Genomic DNA, 22,219 nt, shown 5'->3' with positions numbered 1-22,219 from the left:
GGCAGAAGGCATTCTTGGTACTTCCAATGTTGAAGCCAATATTGGTGAAACTTCTACTTCTCAACCTAAGTTGAAAGGCAAGGGTAAGAAGAAGAAGAAAAATGACTTCACCAAGCAAGAGGATAAACAAATTGCCTTAGGGGTTGCTGACAAAGGAAAGAAGATCAAAGGAAAGTGTTTCCATTGTGGTGAGAAAGGACATTGGAAGAGGAATTGTCCAATATTTAAAGCTGCCAAGAATAAGGGTATGAATAATACATTCCTTCTTGAAATATGTTTGGTACAGAATCCCACGGATTCTTGGTGTGTGGATTCAGGTTGTACTAATCATATCTGCAATTCCTTGCAGGGGTTCCAGGAGACCAGAAAGCTTAAAGAAGGGGAGTTGTTTCTTACTTTGGCTGATAGGAGCAGGATTCGGGTTGTAGCTGTTGGTGATTATAATTTATGTTTTGAATCTAGAGTTCTAATATTGGAAGACTATTTGTATGTACCTAATATTCATAGGAATTTAATTTCTTCTACTTACTTAGGTAAACATGGATATTGTGTTATCCTAAAAGACAAGGTTGTAATAAAGAAGGATGAAAGTTCAAAAACATGTACAATAACACTTTTGAACGTTTAGACCCCCAAAAACCAACTTAACCAACCCAAGCAATATGTCAAACAACTAGTGTGCGGAAACTTAACATATGCTATAATAAGGAATTGATTAAACAACTATCTAAGCCACAACAAAATAAACCACAGCAGATAATGTAAAGGCAGAGATAGAGAGGAAGGAAGATGCAAACACAGAGATAACACCAGATATGTTATCGAAGAGGAAACCGAAGACCTCGGCGAAAAACCTCTCCGCCGCCCTCCAAGCGGTAATCAATCCACTAGAAAATACAGTTGGGATACAAGGACAGCAATAGACCCTCCAAGCCTAATCTACCCAATGCACCTAAGCCCTCCAAGCTTCTTGCTCCAACGAGGTTGCGCCGAACCTTTTTCTTTTCTAGCTTTCCGGATTCCGCTACTACACTGTAGCATCAACCAATGAATATTGGCTCCTTCCTAACTGCTTCCCAGAACTCCAAACGACTGTCTCACAGAGATGATAATGGTGAGAACCAGGTTTGGTATAAAGCCTCTCAAGGATTTGACAATGGAGAGGAAGAGAGTGAAGGAATTTGATGAGACTCTAAGGTAGAGATTGTGGGTGAAACAATCTGGTTTTTCTTTAGGGTTTCTCTCTCAAAATTCTCTCTGGAAGCTCTCTTTCAATCGTGGGTTAAAAGGGTATTTATACTGGAGTGAAGAGGAATGCGAAACGTCAGGTTTTTCCAAAACAGGGGTGGCTCGCGGCTTGACCTCGCGGCTTGAATAAGTCGCGAGTTCCAGTCGCGAGTTAACCGTATGGCCAGTTGTCCTGTTTTGTCATGTAGTGCTCCAGCTAGCATGTCTGTTCATCTTCCAGCATGCTTGGCACGTGTGCATCTTCTGGCGGGTTGAAGCCGCGAGTCCACCAGCGAGTCCCAGCTGCGACACTCTGTTTTCTTGCACACTCTTGAGCAATCTTCACACTATCTCACTCACTACCCTTACAACAATCCCACCTAAATACAGGGTTACTAAATGCTGAATTACAAGCAAATTTGGCACGGAATAAAGCCAATTAGATGGTTGAATAAATTCAACCTTACAATCTCCCCCTTTGGCTATTCCGTGACAAAACCCTAAAACAGACTCTAGACTTAACATGTGAGTTGGGAACAGTTGAACAAAACTCACTCACACCTAACTCTAGAAGCTGTGAAGCACTTGAATCATATGAACATAAACTCCTGAAACACAACAATACACCATGATCATTGTAAGCAGAAAATTATAAATGCATATGAAACAGGCAATGTGAGATCAAGCAAAAATGGAGTTAACAAACAAACCATGGCTTGATCAACCAAGTGAATCACCACAAGGTAGTGATCACAGTGCTCATTCACACTTGGAATGAACACAAGGACATACAAGTTAACAAGCACAAGGTAAGACACTTGTATGTTCAACACTCAAGCAATGCATAGCTCACATGGCATATGCATCTAGGAACAATCCTACAAGGGCACAAGAGTGACAGTACATAGACCAAAATGCAGAACATTTAGATTAAGTACTGATTTCAACATAGCATAAAGGCTGCACTTAAGCATGGTACATACCATAAAGCCTACAAAATATGCATAAAACATAAACCCTAAAAGCTTACAAAAGCATATGGGTACAAACCAACAAATACCTGAATAACATCATCAAAATATATTTAAAGATTAAACCAAGAGTATATGAAAAGAGTTAGAAACAGTTATACACCAAAACACATTGTATCAAAAACCATAAAAACACTAAAATACCCAAATCATAAACATATATAACCACATTACTCCCCCTCAACTAATTACTCCCCCTTAAGAGCTGCTTTTCTGCTTCTCAATCATCAATGAACTTTCTCCCCCTTTTTGACATGGAATGGCCAAAGGGTCACTTGTCATGCTGAGTTGTGAAGCTGTCAAGTGTAGCAGCCAAGACATCAATCTGGTCTTGCATGGCTCTCATCCTGTCAGAATGCTCAGTTTGGACTGCCCTGATCCCATCAAGCCTTTCCAGAATGATCTGGAAAGCATCTGGAGGTGTGTCTGCAGAGGTTGAAGCTCTGTGTCTTTTGCCACTTCTCCTAGGTGTTGAAGTTGATGCAAGTCCAGCTGCTTCTGCTTCAGTCTCCATTGGAGCAGCCTCTCCTTCATCACCTTCATCTTCTTCTCCTGGAAGCCTAACACTTATCCTTTTGCAGGTAAGCTTGTTGATTGCAGAGGGTGTAGACATGGGACTGATGTCTTGAGGGATTGGAACTCCTTTACTCCTAAAAATCCTCATAAGCAAACTTGGAAAGATCAATTTAGGCCTAGAGGTTGTTCTAGTCTCATCCACAATGGTGTCATAAATGTGGGAACTTATGTCTATGAAGTTCTTTTCCTTGAGATCCATCAGAAAGACTGCTCTAGCACAGTTGATTGTAGTCAATTTCCTAATGGGATAGAGGTTAAACATCATGATTATGGTAAGACACCTCATGTCCACTGGAAAAGCAGTGGTATTCAAACATTTCCCTTCTCTCTGCCCACCTATCCTTTGTTGAATTGTTTCAATAGACACACTCCTATCCTTGTAATTGATAAATTCTTCATCATCTAATCCTTCAAGCCCTAATGCATCATCTATGACATGAGCATCTAAGACAAACTCTTTACCCCTCACCCAGCAACTCAATTCATTATCTTTTATCACAGCATTTGAGTAGAATTCCCTAATTAAGGGTTCACACACAACAGGGAACCCACTCAGAAGCTTTTCCCATCCTCTTCCTTCAAAACAGCTGGGAATAAAAGTTTGCCTTAAGTCCTCCAGATCCACAAATCTCTCTTGAATGATTCTTGCATTCAAGAAGTTATCCTTGTATCTCTCAAAGTGGTGAACAGACCTAAACAATCTAGAATCCATCTTTAATCTCTTGTCAGCCTTCTTGGTAGTAGATTTCTTCTTCTGTGGTGAGGGAGCCATCTGTGAACAATCAGAAAAGGCCACAACAACATATAGCAATATATGTGCAGAACCAGTCAGAACCATGTAGTAAACAGAGAGAGATATCAACCAAACAAATGAACTTCAAAAACTTAAACAGCAAGCTATTTAGTTCAATCATATGGATAAACCAAGCCTAGGATAGGAAACACATGAACAACATGGTGAAGCTATCCTGAAGGCAAATAAATGACATTGAGGCAGATAATGGAAAAATGATATGACATACAAACAATATATTGAGCCTAACAGAATCTTCCCACAGATTAACAATCTAAGACATGCAAATCTAGCAAAGGAAAACTCACAACCTCAAACAGAACCAATAGAAACATCTCAACAGCTCAAAGTTCAGATTGAAATGAAAGGAATACTTAGCTAAGCACAAGAGCAATAGGAATATGACTATCATTAACACAACCTATATCAACAGCATCCACAAGCTAAGCAAGAACAAGGAGCAGAGACCGAACCACAAACCCATTTCAAAAACACAATCATATGCAAAAAATCAAGGGTAAAAGCACAAAATCAAGTAGAAAAGATTGTAAAACAGAAAACCCATACCTGTAACTTGACGATTTTGAGCCATAAGAGTGCAACACAAGAGATTGGAAAAGGGAGCACGGAGTGTTTGGGAGGGAGAGAGTTTAGAAAGAAGATGAACAGTCACAAAAATTCGAGGGAAAAACTGAAAAAGTTTAAAAACTGCTCCTGTTTCTGCAAAACACGCGATTTTCGCGACTGGATTAAGTCGCCACACAGTCGCCAGCTCAAGCCGCCAAAGCACTCAAGAACCAAATTTTGAAAAAATTTTCTAAGTGTTTTTCGCGACTGGAAGGTCTACCCGCGAGTGAGTCGCGAGCTGAGCCGCGAAAATCTCTGAGTGATCCTCGCGACTGGACCTTCCACTCGCGAACAAGTCGCCAAACATGACCAGCGAAGATGCGACTGAGGCTCGCGACTTGACATACCCGCGACTGAGCCGCCAAAACAGGGCAAAACTGTATTTTTGAAATTTTCAGATTTTTCCAACAAAACACATTCCAAAAACACCTAAAACACTCAAAAATCTTTTTGTGCTTGAATTAACAAAGATTGAGCATGTGAAAACACATTTTATCAAGTACAATCACACAAATGAATATGGCATTTATAGAACATAAACTTGTGTGTTGTGTGTGGATATCAACAATGAGATAGTCCTTTGTCGAATGTGAAGCTTCAATGATCAATTCAACCAAGACATACACAATTAGCACTAGATCATGTGACCAATCTCAATTATAGAAATATGAATATATGACCTCTCACACAACTTGATAACATAACTTGGAGTTTTTCATTTGACTCCACTTTCAGCCTTAACATTTGATCTTTTGAGGCAATCATCTCTCATTGTGAGAGGGATATGTAACATTTCTCTTTGAAGAACAGGCCTTTGGCCTTTTTGAAAGAAATTTCACTTTTAATATAAGGTCGCTTACCCTTTTTCCTAGTCAAATACTAGAATGTGCGACAGGCTTTTGCAGCTCAATATCTCTTTTCATTTGGAGATTTACATTTGGTGAGCTCTTTTTAGCAAAAAAAATAAAAAGTGGGAAGAGATATAGACACAAGTCTATGCATATTTCAAGATCAACATAACCATTCACTAATCATTCATGACAAGTTTGAAGATCTATTTACAACAATCACATAGATTTCCAGATTTTTCCCATAGTGATATGAGTGCATGAAAACAAGCAATGCTCGAAAATGCACAAAGCCATTAGCACAAAGGTACAAGGCAAAACGAGTTTTAAGACAAAAACTCAACAAAGTCAATCAAGCTTTTTGATTTTCAAATTTTTTATGTAATTTTTGGATTTTTGACTCAAGAAACAAAAAGATTGATAAAACACAATTAAGAAATATTCACAAGAAGAATAATCAAGCAAACAACCAAAAACAAAAACAACAAGCATACCAAACAAACATAGTCACAAAGCATAGGAAGTATTAATGCATGGACATGTTGTAATGCTTATGCATGTGTACCCCTTTTCACCCACACGGCACTTGCGTTTGGGGTGATTTCCTTAAAGGATTGGGTACGGGAGTTAGGGCTTTCAAACCTTCGTGAGAAGCTTTCCAAGCAGTTGGTGAATGCACCAATCATCTTCATCACGTTCACCATTCCGGGATCTCCATTTTGCTCTCTAGGTTGATCACCTGCCCAAGTTCTCCTATCAATTCTTGGTCCTCCTGACCTTTGAGGAGTTGCACTGTTCTTTGCTCTCAGCTTTTGGCAATTTGGTCGAGTGTGCCCTTGAAGTCCGCAATAATGGCACACATACATTCCTCTAGGACCTCTTTGTGGTCGAGGACGTGACTTGGCACGAGATTCAGACCTGCCCACCGACTGATTACGATGATTCAGCATCCGTTGGTCCACCACATTCTTCTTCTCCTCCACCTCGAGCTTCACACCAGTAGAGTCAGCTACAACTGGATCTTTGGCCTTTACAAACTTCACTTCTTTAGTGACATTTCCAGTTGAGCTACTTCCTCCGGCATATCCCAGTCCGGATTTGTCTGAAAAGCTCTTTTGAGATGATATAACATCATCTAGTTTCTTGGTGGTGACCCTCTCTATTTTAGCATTTGCTTGCATCACCTCGTTCTCAAGAAATCTCACTTTAGTGTAAGCTTCGGACAGCTCACCATTCAGAGTTTCAATCTCGCATTTGGCCTCCCTATACCGGATTAGGAGACTTTTGTAGTCCTCCTCAGCCTTCTTCATCTTTCTCACAGCAGCCTTGGCTACCCTTGTGTATTCACCCGACTTCTCCAAGAGTGAGTTGTAATTTTCTTGAAGAGTTGCTGTGCTTTCTTCTTCTTCAGCTTCAGACTCTTCAACAATTCCTAGTGAGTCATCATCACTATGTTCTCCAAGGTCTTGAACAATCAAATTCAATTCATCCGAAGACTCAACATGAGCGATAGTCATGAAAGCTGAATAGTTCCCTTCTCCATCACAGCTCTCTTCAGATTCTGAGTCGGACGAGTCTGAATCACTCAAGGTCGTGGCATACACCTTGCCTTTCGATTTCAAATAATTAGGACATTCCTTCTTGAAGTGTCCATGCCCGTTGCATTCAAAACAAGTTACACCTTGTGTGGATTGGGATTCTTTTCCATCTTTCCTGTTGAAATCCCTCTTCTCCCTTCCAGAATTTTGGAATTTTCTCTTATCATCAAATTTTCCATTGTTTTTGAATTTCAAAAACTTCTTGAAATTTTTAACAAGATAGGCTACTTCCTTGTCCACCATATCTTCTCCCGATGAGCCTTGATCTTCCACCTTCTCATTAACGGTCTTTAGAGCAAGGGATTTGCTCTTCCGTTGATTTGGCAGCGACATCTCATAAGTCTGTAGTGAACCAACCAGCTCCTGTACCTTGATGTCGTCAAGATCCTTGCTCTCTTCAATGGCTGTCACTTTAGCACGGAAGCTTTCCGGAAATGATCGAAGGATCTTCCTTACAATCTTTGAGTCCTCCATCTTCTCCCCCAAGTTAAACTTACTGACAACCACTTCATTTAACTTCCCATAGAAAGAGTCGAAAGACTCATCCTCACTCATCTTGAGCTCCTCAAACCGAGTGGTCAGCATTTGTAACTTGGTATCTTTTACTTTCTTCGTGCCTTCATAAGTTGTTTCCAGAATCTCCCATGCATCTTTGGCAATGGTAATGTGAGAAATCCTGTGAAATTCATCTGGAGACACACCACAGAAAATAGCATTTAGTGCTTTACTGTTAGCATTAGATGCAGCAAGTGCTGCCTTATCCCATGTGGATTTGGCTGCCTCAGGTTTGGTCCAACCAATCTCAACAGCATCCCACACGGATTCATCAATAGAGCATAAAAAAGCTCTCATACGAACCTTCCAAAATGCATAATTACTTCCATCAAAATATGGAGGTGCATTAAGGGATTGAGACCTATCCATCTCAAAAAGGGAGTCAAGGATCACACAATGGTAATGAAACCAAACAGCTGTGTACCCGCTCTGATACCAATTGAAAGTTCAAAAACGTGTACAATAACACTTTTGAACGTTTAGACCCCCAAAAACCAACTTAACCAACCCAAGCAATATGTCAAACAACTAGTGTGCGGAAACTTAACATATGCTATAATAAGGAATTGATTAAACAACTATCTAAGCCACAACAAAATAAACCACAGCAGATAATGTAAAGGCAGAGATAGAGAGGAAGGAAGATGCAAACACAGAGATAACACCAGATATGTTATCGAAGAGGAAACCGAAGACCTCGGCGAAAAACCTCTCCGCTGCCCTCCAAGCGGTAATCAATCCACTAGAAAATACAGTTGGGATACAAGGACAGCAATAGACCCTCCAAGCCTAATCTACCCAATGCACCTAAGCCCTCCAAGCTTCTTGCTCCAACGAGGTTGCGCCGAACCTTTTTCTTTTCTAGCTTTCCGGATTCCGCTACTACACTGTAGCATCAACCAATGAATATTGGCTCCTTCCTAACTGCTTCCCAGAACTCCAAACGACTGTCTCACAGAGATGATAATGGTGAGAACCAGGTTTGGTATAAAGCCTCTCAAGGATTTGACAATGGAGAGGAAGAGAGTGAGGGAATTTGATGAGACTCTAAGGTAGAGATTGTGGGTGAAACAATCTGGTTTTTCTTTAGGGTTTCTCTCTCAAAATTCTCTCTGGAAGCTCTCTTTCAATCGTGGGTTAAAAGGGTATTTATACTGGAGTGAAGAGGAATGCGAAACGTCAGGTTTTCCCAAAACAGGGGTGGCTCGCGGCTTGACCTCGCGGCTTGAATAAGTCACGAGTTCCAGTCGCGAGTTAACCGTATGGCCAGTTGTCCTGTTTTGTCCTGTAGTGCTCCAGCTAGCATGTCTGTTCATCTTCCAGCATGCTTGGCACGTGTGCATCTTCTGGCGGGTTGAAGCCGCGAGTCCACCAGCGAGTCCCAGCCGCGACACTCTGTTTTCTTGCACACTCTTGAGCAATCTTCACACTATCTCACTCACTACCCTTACAACAATCCCACCTAAATACAGGGTTACTAAATGCTGAATTACAAGCAAATTTGGCACGGAATAAAGCCAATTAGATGGTTGAATAAATTCAACCTTACAAAGGATAAAGTGTTTATCTGTTCTGGCAATAATGTGGATGGTCTTTATATTTTAACTCTTGTTAAGCATGAATTATATAATTTTGAATTAGATAATAACTCTCATGTGAAATCATTAAAGAGAAAGTTTCCTTCTACTAGTGATGCATATCTTTGGCACTTGTATTTGGGTCATATTAATTCAAATAGGATTCAAAGACTGATCAAAGATGGACTTTTAGAGCCCATGGACTTTGATGAATTTCCAGTTTGTGAATCTTGTTTGGAAGGCAAAATGACCAAACGACCTTTTAACGCAAAAGGTGGAAGAGCCCAAGATTTGCTAGAACTAGTGCATTTTGATGTATGTGGTCCTATGTCAACCGAAGCAAAAGGAGGTTATGAGTATTTAATCACTTTTACTGATGATTACTCAAGATATGGTTATGTGTACCTAATGAAACGGAAGTCCGAAGCCTTTGAAAAGTTCAAAAAGTTTAGGGCTGAAGTTGAGAATCAATTAGGTAAATGCATAAAAGCCATTCAATCTGATCGTGGTGCTGAATACCTTCTTAGGGATTTCAAGGATTACTTAACTCAAAATGGGATTGTATCCCAATTGGCTGCACCTGGAACTCCCCAACAGAATGGTGTAGCAGAAAGAAGGAATAGGACTCTTTTAGAAATGGTTAGGTCCATGATGAGTTACTCAACTTTACCAATTTCTTTTTGGGGTTCTGCCTTTAATACAGCAACACTTCTTTTGAATTTAGTTCCATCAAAATCTGTTCCCAAAACACCTATGGAATTGTGGAGTGGGCGTAAGCCTAGTATGAAATATCTCCACATTTTGGGTTGTCTTGCACATGTGTTAAAAGGGAAGCTTGATAAATTGGAACCAAAATCAGAAGTGTGTTTGCTTATAGGTTATCCAAAAGAAACTAGGGGTTATTTAATCTATAGTCGTAAAGATAACAAAGTTTTTGTTAGTACAAATGCTAAATTCTTGGAAAATGACTATATGAACAATTTTACTCCTAGAAGTTGAGTTGTTTTGGCTGAAATGAATGAACCTGTAAGAGAACAACCAATGGATGAAACTAGGGATGATGTGGCTGTATTAGATACACCACAAGATACTACTCATGAGATGTCTAGTACACAGGTGCCTCATCGTAGTGGGAGAATTGTTCGGCCTCCTATAAGATTCATAGGTTTGGGAGAAACTTATGAAGCTATCTCAGAAGAGGTTGAATCGGATCCCTACACTTATGAAGAGGCAATGAATGATATAGATGCACATCATTGGGTCAAAGCTATGAAATCTGAATTAGATTCTATGTATTCCAATCAAGTTTGGGATCTTGTAAAGGCGCCTAATGATATTAAACCTGTTGGTTGCAAATGGGTTTACAAGAGGAGAGAGGGATAGATGGAAAGGTTGAAACCTTTAAAGCAAGGCTAGTGGCAAAAGGGTATACACAAAAAGAAGGAATTGATTATAAAGAAACCTTTTCACTAGTAGCAATGCTTAAATCTATCAGAATTCTCTTATCCATTGCTGCTTATTATGATTATGAGATTTGGCAAATGGAAGTTAAGACTGCATTTCTTAATGGCAATCTTGAAGAGAAAATCTATATGATGCAACCGGAAGGTTTCATAGCAAAGAACCAAGAACATATGGTATGCAAGTTGAAAAGGTCCATTTATGGACTTAAGCTATCTAGGTCATGGAACATTAGATTTGATCAAGCAATCAAATCATTTGGTTTTGAACAAAATCTTGATGAACCATGTGTGTACAAAAGACATTAAGATAAAATAGTATGTTCCTAGTGCTTTATGCTGATGATATTCTACTCCTTGGAAATGATGTAGGGGTAATGTCATCGATAAAGGTTTGGTTATCAGGCCAATTTGATATGAAGGACTTGGGTGAGGCTAACTTTATTCTAGGGATCAAGCTTTGGCGAGATCGCAAGAATAAGATGTTAGGCTTATCACAAGTTGGATATATAGATAAGATTCTAGAACGGTTTAGCATGCAAAACTCCAAGAAAGGATTACTTCCTTTCAGACGTGGAGTTCCTTTGTCTGATGACCAAAGGCCTAAGACTCAAGAGGAAGTAGATATAATGAGACAAGTTCCTTATGCTTCTGCAGTGGGAAGTCTCATGTATGCCATGCTTTGTGGCACTCGCAAACTTTTCCGGAAGAAGATTGATGATGGGCTCAAAGCCCACCTCCCGGATATAACCCCTAGTTTTGGGGGCAAGTAGGTTGAACCACTCCACCACCTTATTGGTGCTTCATTTACCAGCATAAAGGGATGATGACAGCAAAAAAGAAAGATGTCATTAGATTCATGATTCAAGAGAGATTCAAGAAATATGGTGTTTTAATGCGAGAATAAATATGAAAAGAATGATACAGTGATAATCGGGTGCAAAATTGTCAAGAATATGCATTAGAATTGCATGTGGAAGTGAAACGGTTAAAAAAAGAAGTAGGAATGGGCAGAGCAGGGCTTCTACCAGGAGTCTCATGTACGCGAGTTAAAGCCCATGAATGCAAGCAAGACCTAGCATACGCAGGTCCATTCCCACATACGCAGAAACTCAAGAATACACCTGCATAAACAAGAACAGAGCTGCATACACATAAATTCAAGCTGCATACATAGGCCCGAGCCCACGCACGCAAGAACACATACAGAAGCAGTTCTTCGACATTCTCAAGGAGGCTTCATCCAAAATCAATCCTAGACATGTTCCTACCCCTACTAAGGCATTAGGTTTTCATCTAAACCTATCCTACATCAAAACCCAAGCATTTAGATAGCAAAAAATAAATCTAAACCAAAGATTAAGGGGAAAATTGAAAATGTGAAAAAAAGAAAAACTTACTGATTCACTCGCAGGAATGTGATTCTCTATCCGGTATATCAATGGTGGAGGCCCTACTAACCTTGTGGCTCCACTCCAACGGGTGAGACGGAAGGCATCATTAGCAAGGGCGTGGGAGGATTTCTTAGCCTTGGCTACCATTGGAGGAGATGATGAGGGGAAGAGAAAATGAGGAAATGAGAGAGTTTGAGAGAATGAGGAGGTCAGAAGGTGTATGGAAAAGAAAGGGGAAAGAGAGGTTTTTGTAGAGAGACAAGAGAAAGGAGTTATGAAGAATGTGAAGGGGTGAGGAAGATGAAGAGAATGAAGAAGAAGAAAGAAGAAATGGTTGGCAATCGTTGGAGAAAATAAAAAGGCAGGAACACACTTGATGGCTAAACTACGTGTAGTTTAGTCATGACTAGTAAAAAAATAAATAAAATAAAATAAAATTTCTTTCAAGGAAGGGATGTCTCAAGGTTCCTACAACTAAACACAAATTATCAAAAAAAAAAAAAGAAATAGCCCTAATGGATCAAGCACATCACACACTATCCCTGGTGGTTCAAGCACCTCAAAAACCTTCCCTCAGCGGGTCAAGCATGTCAAATACCATACTTAGTATGGAAGTAGAAGACTCTTCCTCAACCTTTCAAGCATCTCAAGCAAAACATCCCCAGTGAGGAAGCAGAAGATTCTTCCTCAAGTGAATCAAGCATGTCAAACACCATACTTGGTAAGGAAGCAAAAGACTCTTCCTTAACACTCCAAGCATCTAAAGCAAATCCCTAGTGAGGAAGCAGAAGATTCTTCCTCAAATGTATCAAATGTCATCCCCATGAAGGAAGCAGAAGACTTTTCCTCAATGATCCTGGCATGTCAAGCAAGTCCCCAGTAAGGAGGCAGAAGATTCATTCCTAATAGGCCCAAGTACATCAAAGCAAGTCCCTAGTAAGGAAGCAGAAGACTCTTACTCAAAGTATCCCTAGTAAGGAAGTAGAAGATTCTTCCACAGTGAGTCCCATATATAAAAAACATCCCCAGCAAGGAAGCATAAGATTCTTCCTTAAAATCCTCAATAAATAATGAAGGAAGTAGAAGATTCTTCCCCAGTGGATCACACATCTACACTACTCCTCAAAGAGTTCATCTATACTACTCCTCAGTGAGTTTCTTATCTCCAAGCAAGAGGTAGAAGATTCCTCCCCATGCACATCCACTCCTCAGTAAGTTTTTCACCATCCCTAGTGGATCCTACTCGTGCATATATCCTTTGAGAACTGCAGACACAGTAGAAAAAGGTATAGATAGTGATAGAGAAAAAGGCCAAGGCCAACCCGAGGCAAGAGCCTTACTCAACAAGGTAGAGAAAGAAGTGAAGAAGATAGGAGGAATAAGTCACCCGAAGAAGTTTGAGACAAGAGCCCTAGATGGACACCACAGAGACTATATCCTTTTGTTGTTTGTTGGGTTAGCTCGCAAGAGCACCCTTATTTGGTTTTTTTTTTTTTTCTTTTTTCTTTTAGTGACTCTAGGATAGTAAGTCACTCATCATTTTCTTAAAAGTGGCAAAACAGGTTCTGGGATATTGAACTTGTTATTGCTCGTTTTCTGAACAACAAAGGTGAGACTTTGGACATACGAATCCCACCCAGGTCTTTGGAGTTGCACCCCACCCTATGTATTCATGATGTGTATCGTGTGCGTGGGTTGGGCCCAAGCCGTACATTGAAACCAAATGTTTTGTCTCTTATTCTTTTGATTCCATTTGCAAAGCTCATGAATCAAAAGAGAGGCATCTGTAGACACCGTATTTTGTACCTTTTACGACTTGGGCCCTCATTCCCCAATGATACTCAAACTCTAAGGCCCAAGGCTAGTTTAGACCCAATCAGATATTAAATTGACTTGAGGAGCATTAAAATGGAAAATATAACCATTTCAATGAGAAAAAAATCTATTTTTGAAAATAAATTGACCAAAGTAACCCTCAGCCTACGTACGTGGGTCGCAGCCTGCGTATGTGTGCCACTGCATGCGTACACAAGCACGATCCTTCACACGAAATGCAAGTTTTCTGCAATAATTGCTGAGGTTTGAAATGAATCCCACATAATTTGGGAGCCACTCCAAACCCTATCTTTTCAACTATAAAAAGCCTTACATGGAAAAACCTGAGATTCACCAGAAAATAGTGAATTAAAAGGGAGTTTTTTACAAAACACCCTCAAGTCATTTTTATTTGATCAGGACATTTTCTGGCCCCAATCTCTTGAGTTTACGATTATTAATCACTTTTTCATTGAATTTTGATAGATTTGACTGGGAAACAGTAAAAAATCAAGCCTAGAAGCTTTCGCTTTAAGGTACTCTTTTAAACTTTTCTTTTTCTTTTCTGTCTTTAATTCTTGTTTTAATCTATTTCTTTTGTTTAGCTTACGTTTATATATGTTTGTTTAGGTTAGTTTTAGGTTTTGCTTATGTTTTTAAGCATGCTAGGTTGTTAGATTTTACGTTTTTGGTTATTGCTCTGTTTTTGTGTTTCTATCTAGGCCACGGGCTTTGAGCCTATCATCCTTCTTCTACCAGAGAGGTCGGCGAGCGCTCTCCTAGCTCAATGTCCTATTGAGAGGTGGTGGGACACTACTCACACATTTTATATTGCTGAAAGGGAGATGACTGTTACTCCCCGAGACTTTCACCGCATGATCGGCCTTAGGTGTGACAGTGTTACCATAAACCTGGATGGCAAGTCGGGCACTTGGTTGGTAATTGACTTGCTCGGGAGGAGTTATTCTTTAGACACAATCTACTACTTCAACATTAATGTGGATTACCACCCCCTTCCTTAGGAGATGGCTGTGTACTGTGCCCAAATGGCTAGGGCATTCTTGTTGTACATTATAGGGGCATATCTCTTTCCCAATAGAGGGTAGACTGTATCCTTGAGGTGGCTAGCCCTCTTTCATGACTTCAAGGTTGCTAGTGGAGCTAACTAGGGGCAGGCGTGTCTTGCTTACTTGTACTCATGCCTGGACACACTTAGTCTTAGGGTCTTGTGCTAGTTGGTGGGGCCTTGGAAGCTTCTAGAGGTTAGTTTCTTTCTCTTTTCTCTTATGATAAGCCAAAATGTATTGGCCCCTTTGGTAAATTAGTCAATTAATTATCCAAGTTAATTAATTAAGTCAATTTAACATGCAATAGCGTGGTAGCACAAAAAATCACCAATTATACTAAATGCAGTGGAAAATAAATTTGATAGAGGTGATTTGTTTACAAATGGGGAAAACCACCGAGGCAAAACCCCATCGAGTGAATTTAAGGTCACCACTCCCAAGAATTCACTTTTATCAATCATAAGCAGTTACAAGTAAAAAGAATCCTAGTACCCAATACCAATCTACAGTTGAACCCTTACCCTAATACCCAATTGGACTTATATTGTAGTGGCAATCTCTTTATTCAATGCACAAATCCTAGTACGTGACTAACTAATGATACACAGATCCTAGTACGTGACTAACACACCAACTTGAGGAAGATGTTGGCTGCAAAGTTCTTCAGTTCATCCAACAATGAAGATCAGGAAGCTCCTTGGTCACAAAACCCTTAGCATAAAGATGCAGTATCTTCTACAAATAATATGATGAACTAGAGCAATTTCTGTCATCGGTCACAATATGCATGGATTATCACTTTGCATCACCTTGCATCACTTGTGACGGCTCTTAAAATAATCCTTATATATGTCCAGGGTTGTGAGAAAAGAAACCCTACAAAAACTCAAGGATATGCATGTAATCTAATTTGGAAAACCTGATTTTGTAATTCTCGACAGATTCAGCTTATGTCGAGCTTCTGTCAGTAATTCTCGATAGAAAGGATTCTATCGAGACTTTTGTCGAGTTTTAATGAGTAACAATTCCTTTACTTGTTTCTTGGTCAGATTTGCATGGCTTCAATACTAAACTTGAACACTTGTTTCTTGAAGTATTAAACCCATCCTAGATCTACCTAGTTACAAGTAAAGTTCATTTTGTCAAAGGATTAGCCAATTACATAGATATGTCCCTAACATCTTTGATAGGCCAAAAACGTATTGACCCCTTGTGATGAATTAATTGATTAATTAGTCAATTTTATTAATTAATCAAATTAACATGCAAATGTGTGGTAGTACAAACAAATCACCAATAAACTAATTATGCAGCGGAAATTAAATAACACGGTGATTTGTTTACGAATGGAGAAAACCTAACGGCAAAAACCCCACCTGGTGATTTTCAGGTCACCACTCCCGAAACTCTACTATTATCACAACAAGTGGTTACAAGTAAAGGAATCCCAAGTACCTTACCAACCTACAGTTGAACCCTTACCCCAAGACCCAATTGAACTTGTTCTGTAGTGACAATTTCCCCTTTTGATGCATGGCTCCCAAGTACGTGACTAACCAATTGCGCGGATCCCAGTACGCGACTTCAATCACCAACCAAGAAGGTTGTTGGCTACAAAGTTCTTCAATTCATCCACACGATGAAGATCAAGAAGATGCTTGGTCACAAAACCCTACGGTGCACATACATAGCAACTTCTTCAAGAGAGAGAGATGAACTAGGGCAAGAACTTCGTCTCCGGTCACAATTTGCTTGAACAGAGTTTGCTCAATGCTTGTGCAACTTGTGAACTGTTTGACGACTCTTAAAACAATCGTTTTATATTTCTAGGGTTAGGAAAAAAAAAAGGCCCAAAGACACATTCACGGATTCCAAGAAAAACATATCTGAATTTCTGTTTCTTTAAACCTTGATAGATAGAAGCTGTCAAGCATCTGTCGAGCTAGCTGTCGAGCCACGGGGCTGAAACAGTTTCTTAAACCTCAACACATGCTAGCTGTCAAGCTTTAATAACTCTGCACTTTTAGCTTGTTTTCTTGAACAGACTTGAAGGCTTCAACACTTGATCTTGAAACATGGTTTCTTGAAGTATTTAAACACATCCGAAATCTACCCAAATACAAGTAAAGTACGTTTTGTCAAAGGATAAGCCAATTACATAAAATAGTGACATATGTTCTTAACAACTGAATCACATATGTCCTAACAATCTTGTAGCTCTTGTACATGCTAAGGAAAATGGTAACCCATGTTATTGCAAACTGTCTTCACACTCTCTTTGTGCCTTGCAAACTGTCATCTTACAAACTATATTCTCTGTACACTATAAAACTACATTCACTTCTACACTGTAATTCTTGCTAACTGTATTCACCTTATACACTATGCTCTTGCAAACTATATTCACCTTGTACACTATGCTCTTACAAACTGTATTCATGTTTCTCTTTTTCTTTTTAGTGCCAGGCTGTTTGATATGGTCTTATCATTTCAAGGCTGAACTTGAGCCTTAGGAATTCCCTTACAGTAAGGGCCCATCTAGATGGGTTATCTTCTGGTGATGTGAGTTTGAGATTCAATGCCTTTCATTATGTGTTTTTATTTATTTATTTATTTTAATTATTTTTTTACGCCTTCTTTCTAACCTTATGCATTTTTTAGGCCGGTGTTCCTCCTATTTTGACTCCTCATTTGGAGGCATCTACTATTATTGTTGCTGAGATCACCCAGCCTTTAGAGGGTGCAAGTTTAAGGGTGCTCTATTTGGCGAAGTGAGTGCACTACCAATTGGTGGGAAAGGATGCCCCACAGGTGCCTATGGACCCGTCGGAGTTCATGCTTACCCCACTCTCCATGATTGATGCTGAGTACACCTTATGGATTCCTGGTGTGGCCTATGTCAGTTGGCTTAAAGAGGATTTGGACTATGAGGAGTTCAACTACACTTGCCTCATGCTCTCCCTTACTGTTGAGGTATGTGCTCTTTCTTCTCATCCTTTCCATTCCTACTCTTCTTTTGTGTTCTTGTACATGGTAATGTTGAACTAACATGCTTGTACCAGGATGCCCTTGCTCCTAGCGTTCCTATTGACCCTCCTCATTTGCCTTGGAAGATCTATGCTTATGGCCATGATGGCTTTGCTAGGGAGCATCCCGTGCCTCATAACACAAACGTCATGGGCTATCCTTTTCCGGACAGCACATAGGCAGTGAGTTCTCTTCCATTTCCTTCTTCTCTATTTCTTCTTCTCTTACATCTTTCAACTACTCATTCTAACCCATTTCCATTCACATTTTTGTTAACTATCTAGGAGCACAAGGAGTTGGTATGGCTAGTTGGGAGCCTCAAACTAGAGGTGACTTAGTTTTCGAAGGACTTGTACAGTCCTAGAGGATTGGAGGTGACTCATAATCAAGGAAGATGCATTTCCAGTGATTCCTATAGACAGATAGATAGATAGGTATAGACACAACATAACATAGCATACCCTTTTCTTTATCTTCTATTGCTTTTATTATTTTCTCTTTTTAGCACACATTTCTGAACTTTGGATTTAGTTTAAGACATTGGGTTGTATTTTAAGAACATCTTTTACATTCTTGCTTTTTATTTGGGATATGTACTTAATTTACAACTTATGGGAATGGATGCACAATTCTATGCTTCTCTTATCTTTGATGCTTGAAAATCTGAGCTTGAGTTATGTCTTGAATAGTCCTTCAGGCCATAGGATTCATAGAAGAAACATGTAGAAGAAAACCATACTCAAAACATAGAAAATTAGGGTTTTTCCACTTGCTATGCATGCGTATAAAGGAACCTGCATACATAGCCTTGACCTTGCATATGCAGCTTTGACCATGCATATGCATGCCGTAGGTCAGAGAAACTCTAGCCACCCCTCCTTAGTATAAAATAGCTGTTGGGGGTTCCCAAACCTCACCAAACATATTTTGCTCCAAGAAAACGCTCTTTTTAGGTTTCCTAATGGCAGAATTCTCCCTCTTTGAGGTCTCAGCTTGGATTAGGAAGCTTGGCCCTAGTTTCAAAGAGGCTATCATTTCTTATGGCCTCTCTTGCGTTTTTCCATATCATTAAATCAAGGTGGATGAATCTCTTCTTCGTGCTACTACCAATTATTGGATACCTACTCAACATGTTTTTCATTTCAACGATGTACAGATATGCCCCACTTTTGAGGAATTTAGTGCAATCATGGGTGAACCTTTAGTGAATAACCTTGTCTTTCGTACCATGAGTGGTGATCTTCCAACTTTAATTCAAGTTTTGTTAGGTGTTCCTCTTGAGAAGGCCAAGCAATGGTGTGTTTTTGGCAAGGTGAATGTTTGTCTCATCTTTGCATACTTCTCTCTATTAGTTGTCCCAACGACCAAGATACTGCGCTTTCGGTTCCTCAATGCCTTTCACCTATGCATGCTGGCAAGGTATTTCTTGGTTCATGAGACTTATTGTGTGGATCATAGGATGTGCTTGGTGGTTGCCAATTTGAGGAATAGAAACCTTGTGGGCATGATATTGGCTGAGACCCTCAATGGTTGAATGCATTTCATAGGAAGGAAGCAAACTTCTTTGTAGGGAGCCCTCTCCTCCTTCAAGTATAATCCCTAATTTTTGCCTAGGTTTCCAACCTAGCAGGATGTTGGAAATATGCATATACGCAGCAGAAAGTTAAACGGATCTACTTCATTCACAATCTATAACATGCACTATGTAAATTTAAGAATTCAAGTATAAGAGAGCATACCTTGAAGCGGTGAATTTCAAAAACTAAGATCAAAGCACTTGGGAATACTTTTAATCTTCACTCCAATTCCACTAACGCCCAAGAAGTGTGGACTCTCAATTGGTTACAAAGGATGAATTTGAGAGTAACATACATTCACCTACACCATTTTACAATGATGTTTCTCATACACAAAATTCTGTACGTTTTTCCCTTTGTATCTAACCAATTATCTAATTGGGCTGACCTTTTGGGCCTTTCCAATTGGGCTTAAGTGTGTGGCTTGGAGTGGGACCAAAAGGGACTAATAAGACACTAGCTCCAATGGGCCTTGGGCTTTTCTGTCAACTCTTGACAAATCCAAAGTTACCATTAACTATATTTAATACCACTATATAAATATAGTTGCACTCTAGGCCTTATCTATAAATTATATCCCAAGACTTTATTGTTCATGCAACCCCTTCATAAAATATTCGTAGTAATACAAAGTCATTAATGTAGACTGTCACTTTGTAAATTACTACATCTTAATTCTTGAGTACCCGGTTTAATCATTTTAAGTTATTCACCATATATTTATGAAATCCAATTTCATAAATATATACTTTAGTAATTTCTTACTAAAGTGGTTAGGCCTAACTCTCTGAATAACTAAACCCATTAAACTTATCTCAAGGGAATATTTTATATCTCCGTTAAGAGACTATGAATTCCATCTTGAGAATATATGTTCCATCAACACTAAATGTGGCTGCCCAATATAATGAGGTTTTGACCGTTACTTTAGATCTCACTCCTGATATATCAAAGCAACCTACACTTCATGATCAAGTCCATTATTCTCTCAGGATTAAGAGTTCATGCAAATATAAGTCGTGAGATTTATTATTCCATTGACAGTCTTTACAAGAATAATAAATCTCACAGCGGTCCAGTTCAATATGTTTTAACTCTTAAAACATATCAACATATCAACTAGAAGTCACCACTTCCATGATCAAGACAAATCATCTTAGTTGATACGTTATAGTCTTCGCAGATGAAACGCCCAATTTCATCACCGACTACGAACTAAATTTGAGTTTACAAAGAACTTGTAATTTATATCTTCTGTGACTTTTCACATAAATCACATATTATGCATCTCATGGACTATATGATAATGTCCAAATATTCATGCTACCATAATTTCAGATAATAATAAAACAAATTTATTAATTACAATATTAAGTCATACATCATGTCATACATAATGTCACACATAATATCATACATAGCATCATACAATAGGATTTAAGGGCACTAATCCTAACACGGGATTCCTTTAATTTTTGCATGGGTTACCTTTCGATTTTCAACCCATCGATGCACCTTATATCATCTTTTCCATCTTTTTTTTTTCTTCACATGCTCTCTTTTTTCTTTTCTTTCCCTTCTTTTGTAGATATGGCTGTCTAAGAGGCTCCGTTTACTTCACCTTCCTGTTGTTCCTCCTAGTTAATACCAGCCCAAGCATTATCATGACTGTAGGCCCAAGCGTGTTGAGATGAGCTTTGAGGAGTTCATTGAGCTTATGGAGCGTATTGATGCTATAGACATCCAATGGGTGGTGAAGTGGTAGCGCATCTCAAGCATGGCTTACCGTAGCCTTAAGGACAACTGTGTTCCCTCGGGTGGGACTTCACTTTTGCTTTTACTACTCTACATGTCACATTGCTAGACAGTTTGGTGACTGCCAAGGGGTTTCTAGTGATGATGGCTCTTCCCATACCTTGGAGTTCACTGATAGGACTTTGAGCAGGATTCTTGAGGCTTGGTCATAAAGAAGGGTGACTAAGGACATTTGTCCTTCCCCATTCCTTCATCTAACTTCAGGGTACAAGAAGTGCCTACAAGATGACATGTAGTGGGTCCTAATAGATGAAAAAGCTTACAAGAAGTCTAGTTAAAGGAAGAGGGCTGAATGACAATCTTGATATGGCCCAAATTTTACTTTTCTACACTTTATAATTCTCTTGTCTTTTCTTTTGAATTTAATAAAGGATTGGAATATTCCAAATCCCCTATTGAAACAATTTATCATCTTTTAATTTGAGCAATAAGAGAGTCGTTTATTTATTATCTTTGCTTATTGTCTTAATTTTTTTTTTCATGCCATGTAATTTTTGCCATGACCATGGTCTTTCCCCTATCTTTTGCCTAGATCACCCTTTTGGGTTTTCAACCTAGCAAGCTTTTTTATTTTCTTTTCTTTTTCAAACATTATATTTCCAGAGTCTATCCATGTTGATTGGGCGAAGCATTTCTTCCTATGCCAAATCTGTAATCCTTGTGGCACCCTTTAACATAATCCTCTTGATACTGAAAAGCTCGGACCATCTTGGCTTCATCTTTCCACTTGGATCGAAAGTTTCATCTCTAGGCACTTTTAGGACCAAGTCCCCTTCTTTAAGGTTTCTAGGTTTCACCTTTTTGTTAAATGCACCAGCAATCCTCTTTTGGTATCCTTGCGCATGGTACTGTGCCCTAGCTTGCTTCTTATCTATCAAAGCCAATTGCTCATATCTTGCCTTCATCCAGCCTTCTTCTAAGACCTTAGTTTCTACCAGCACTCTCAAAGATTGTATCTCCATTTCAATTGGAAGCATCGCTTCACTCCTATAGACCAAAGAGTAATGTGTTGCCCCAATTGATGCATGAATAGAAGTTCTGTAACCCCACAAAGAAAATGAAAGTTTCTCGACCCAGTCTTTGTATGTCACTACTATTTTTGTTAGGATGTTCTTGATGTTTTTATTGGCTGCTTCTACGGCCCCATTAGTCTGCAGTCAATATGGTGAAAACTTGTGATACTCAATGTTGCACAACTCCATGATCCTTCGAATCTCCCCCTCAAAGTGGGA

This window comes from Quercus robur, chromosome 3 (assembly GCF_932294415.1).
Source record: "Quercus robur chromosome 3, dhQueRobu3.1, whole genome shotgun sequence".
NCBI lineage: Eukaryota > Viridiplantae > Streptophyta > Magnoliopsida > Fagales > Fagaceae > Quercus > Quercus robur.
This window is presented reverse-complemented; position numbering follows the sequence as displayed.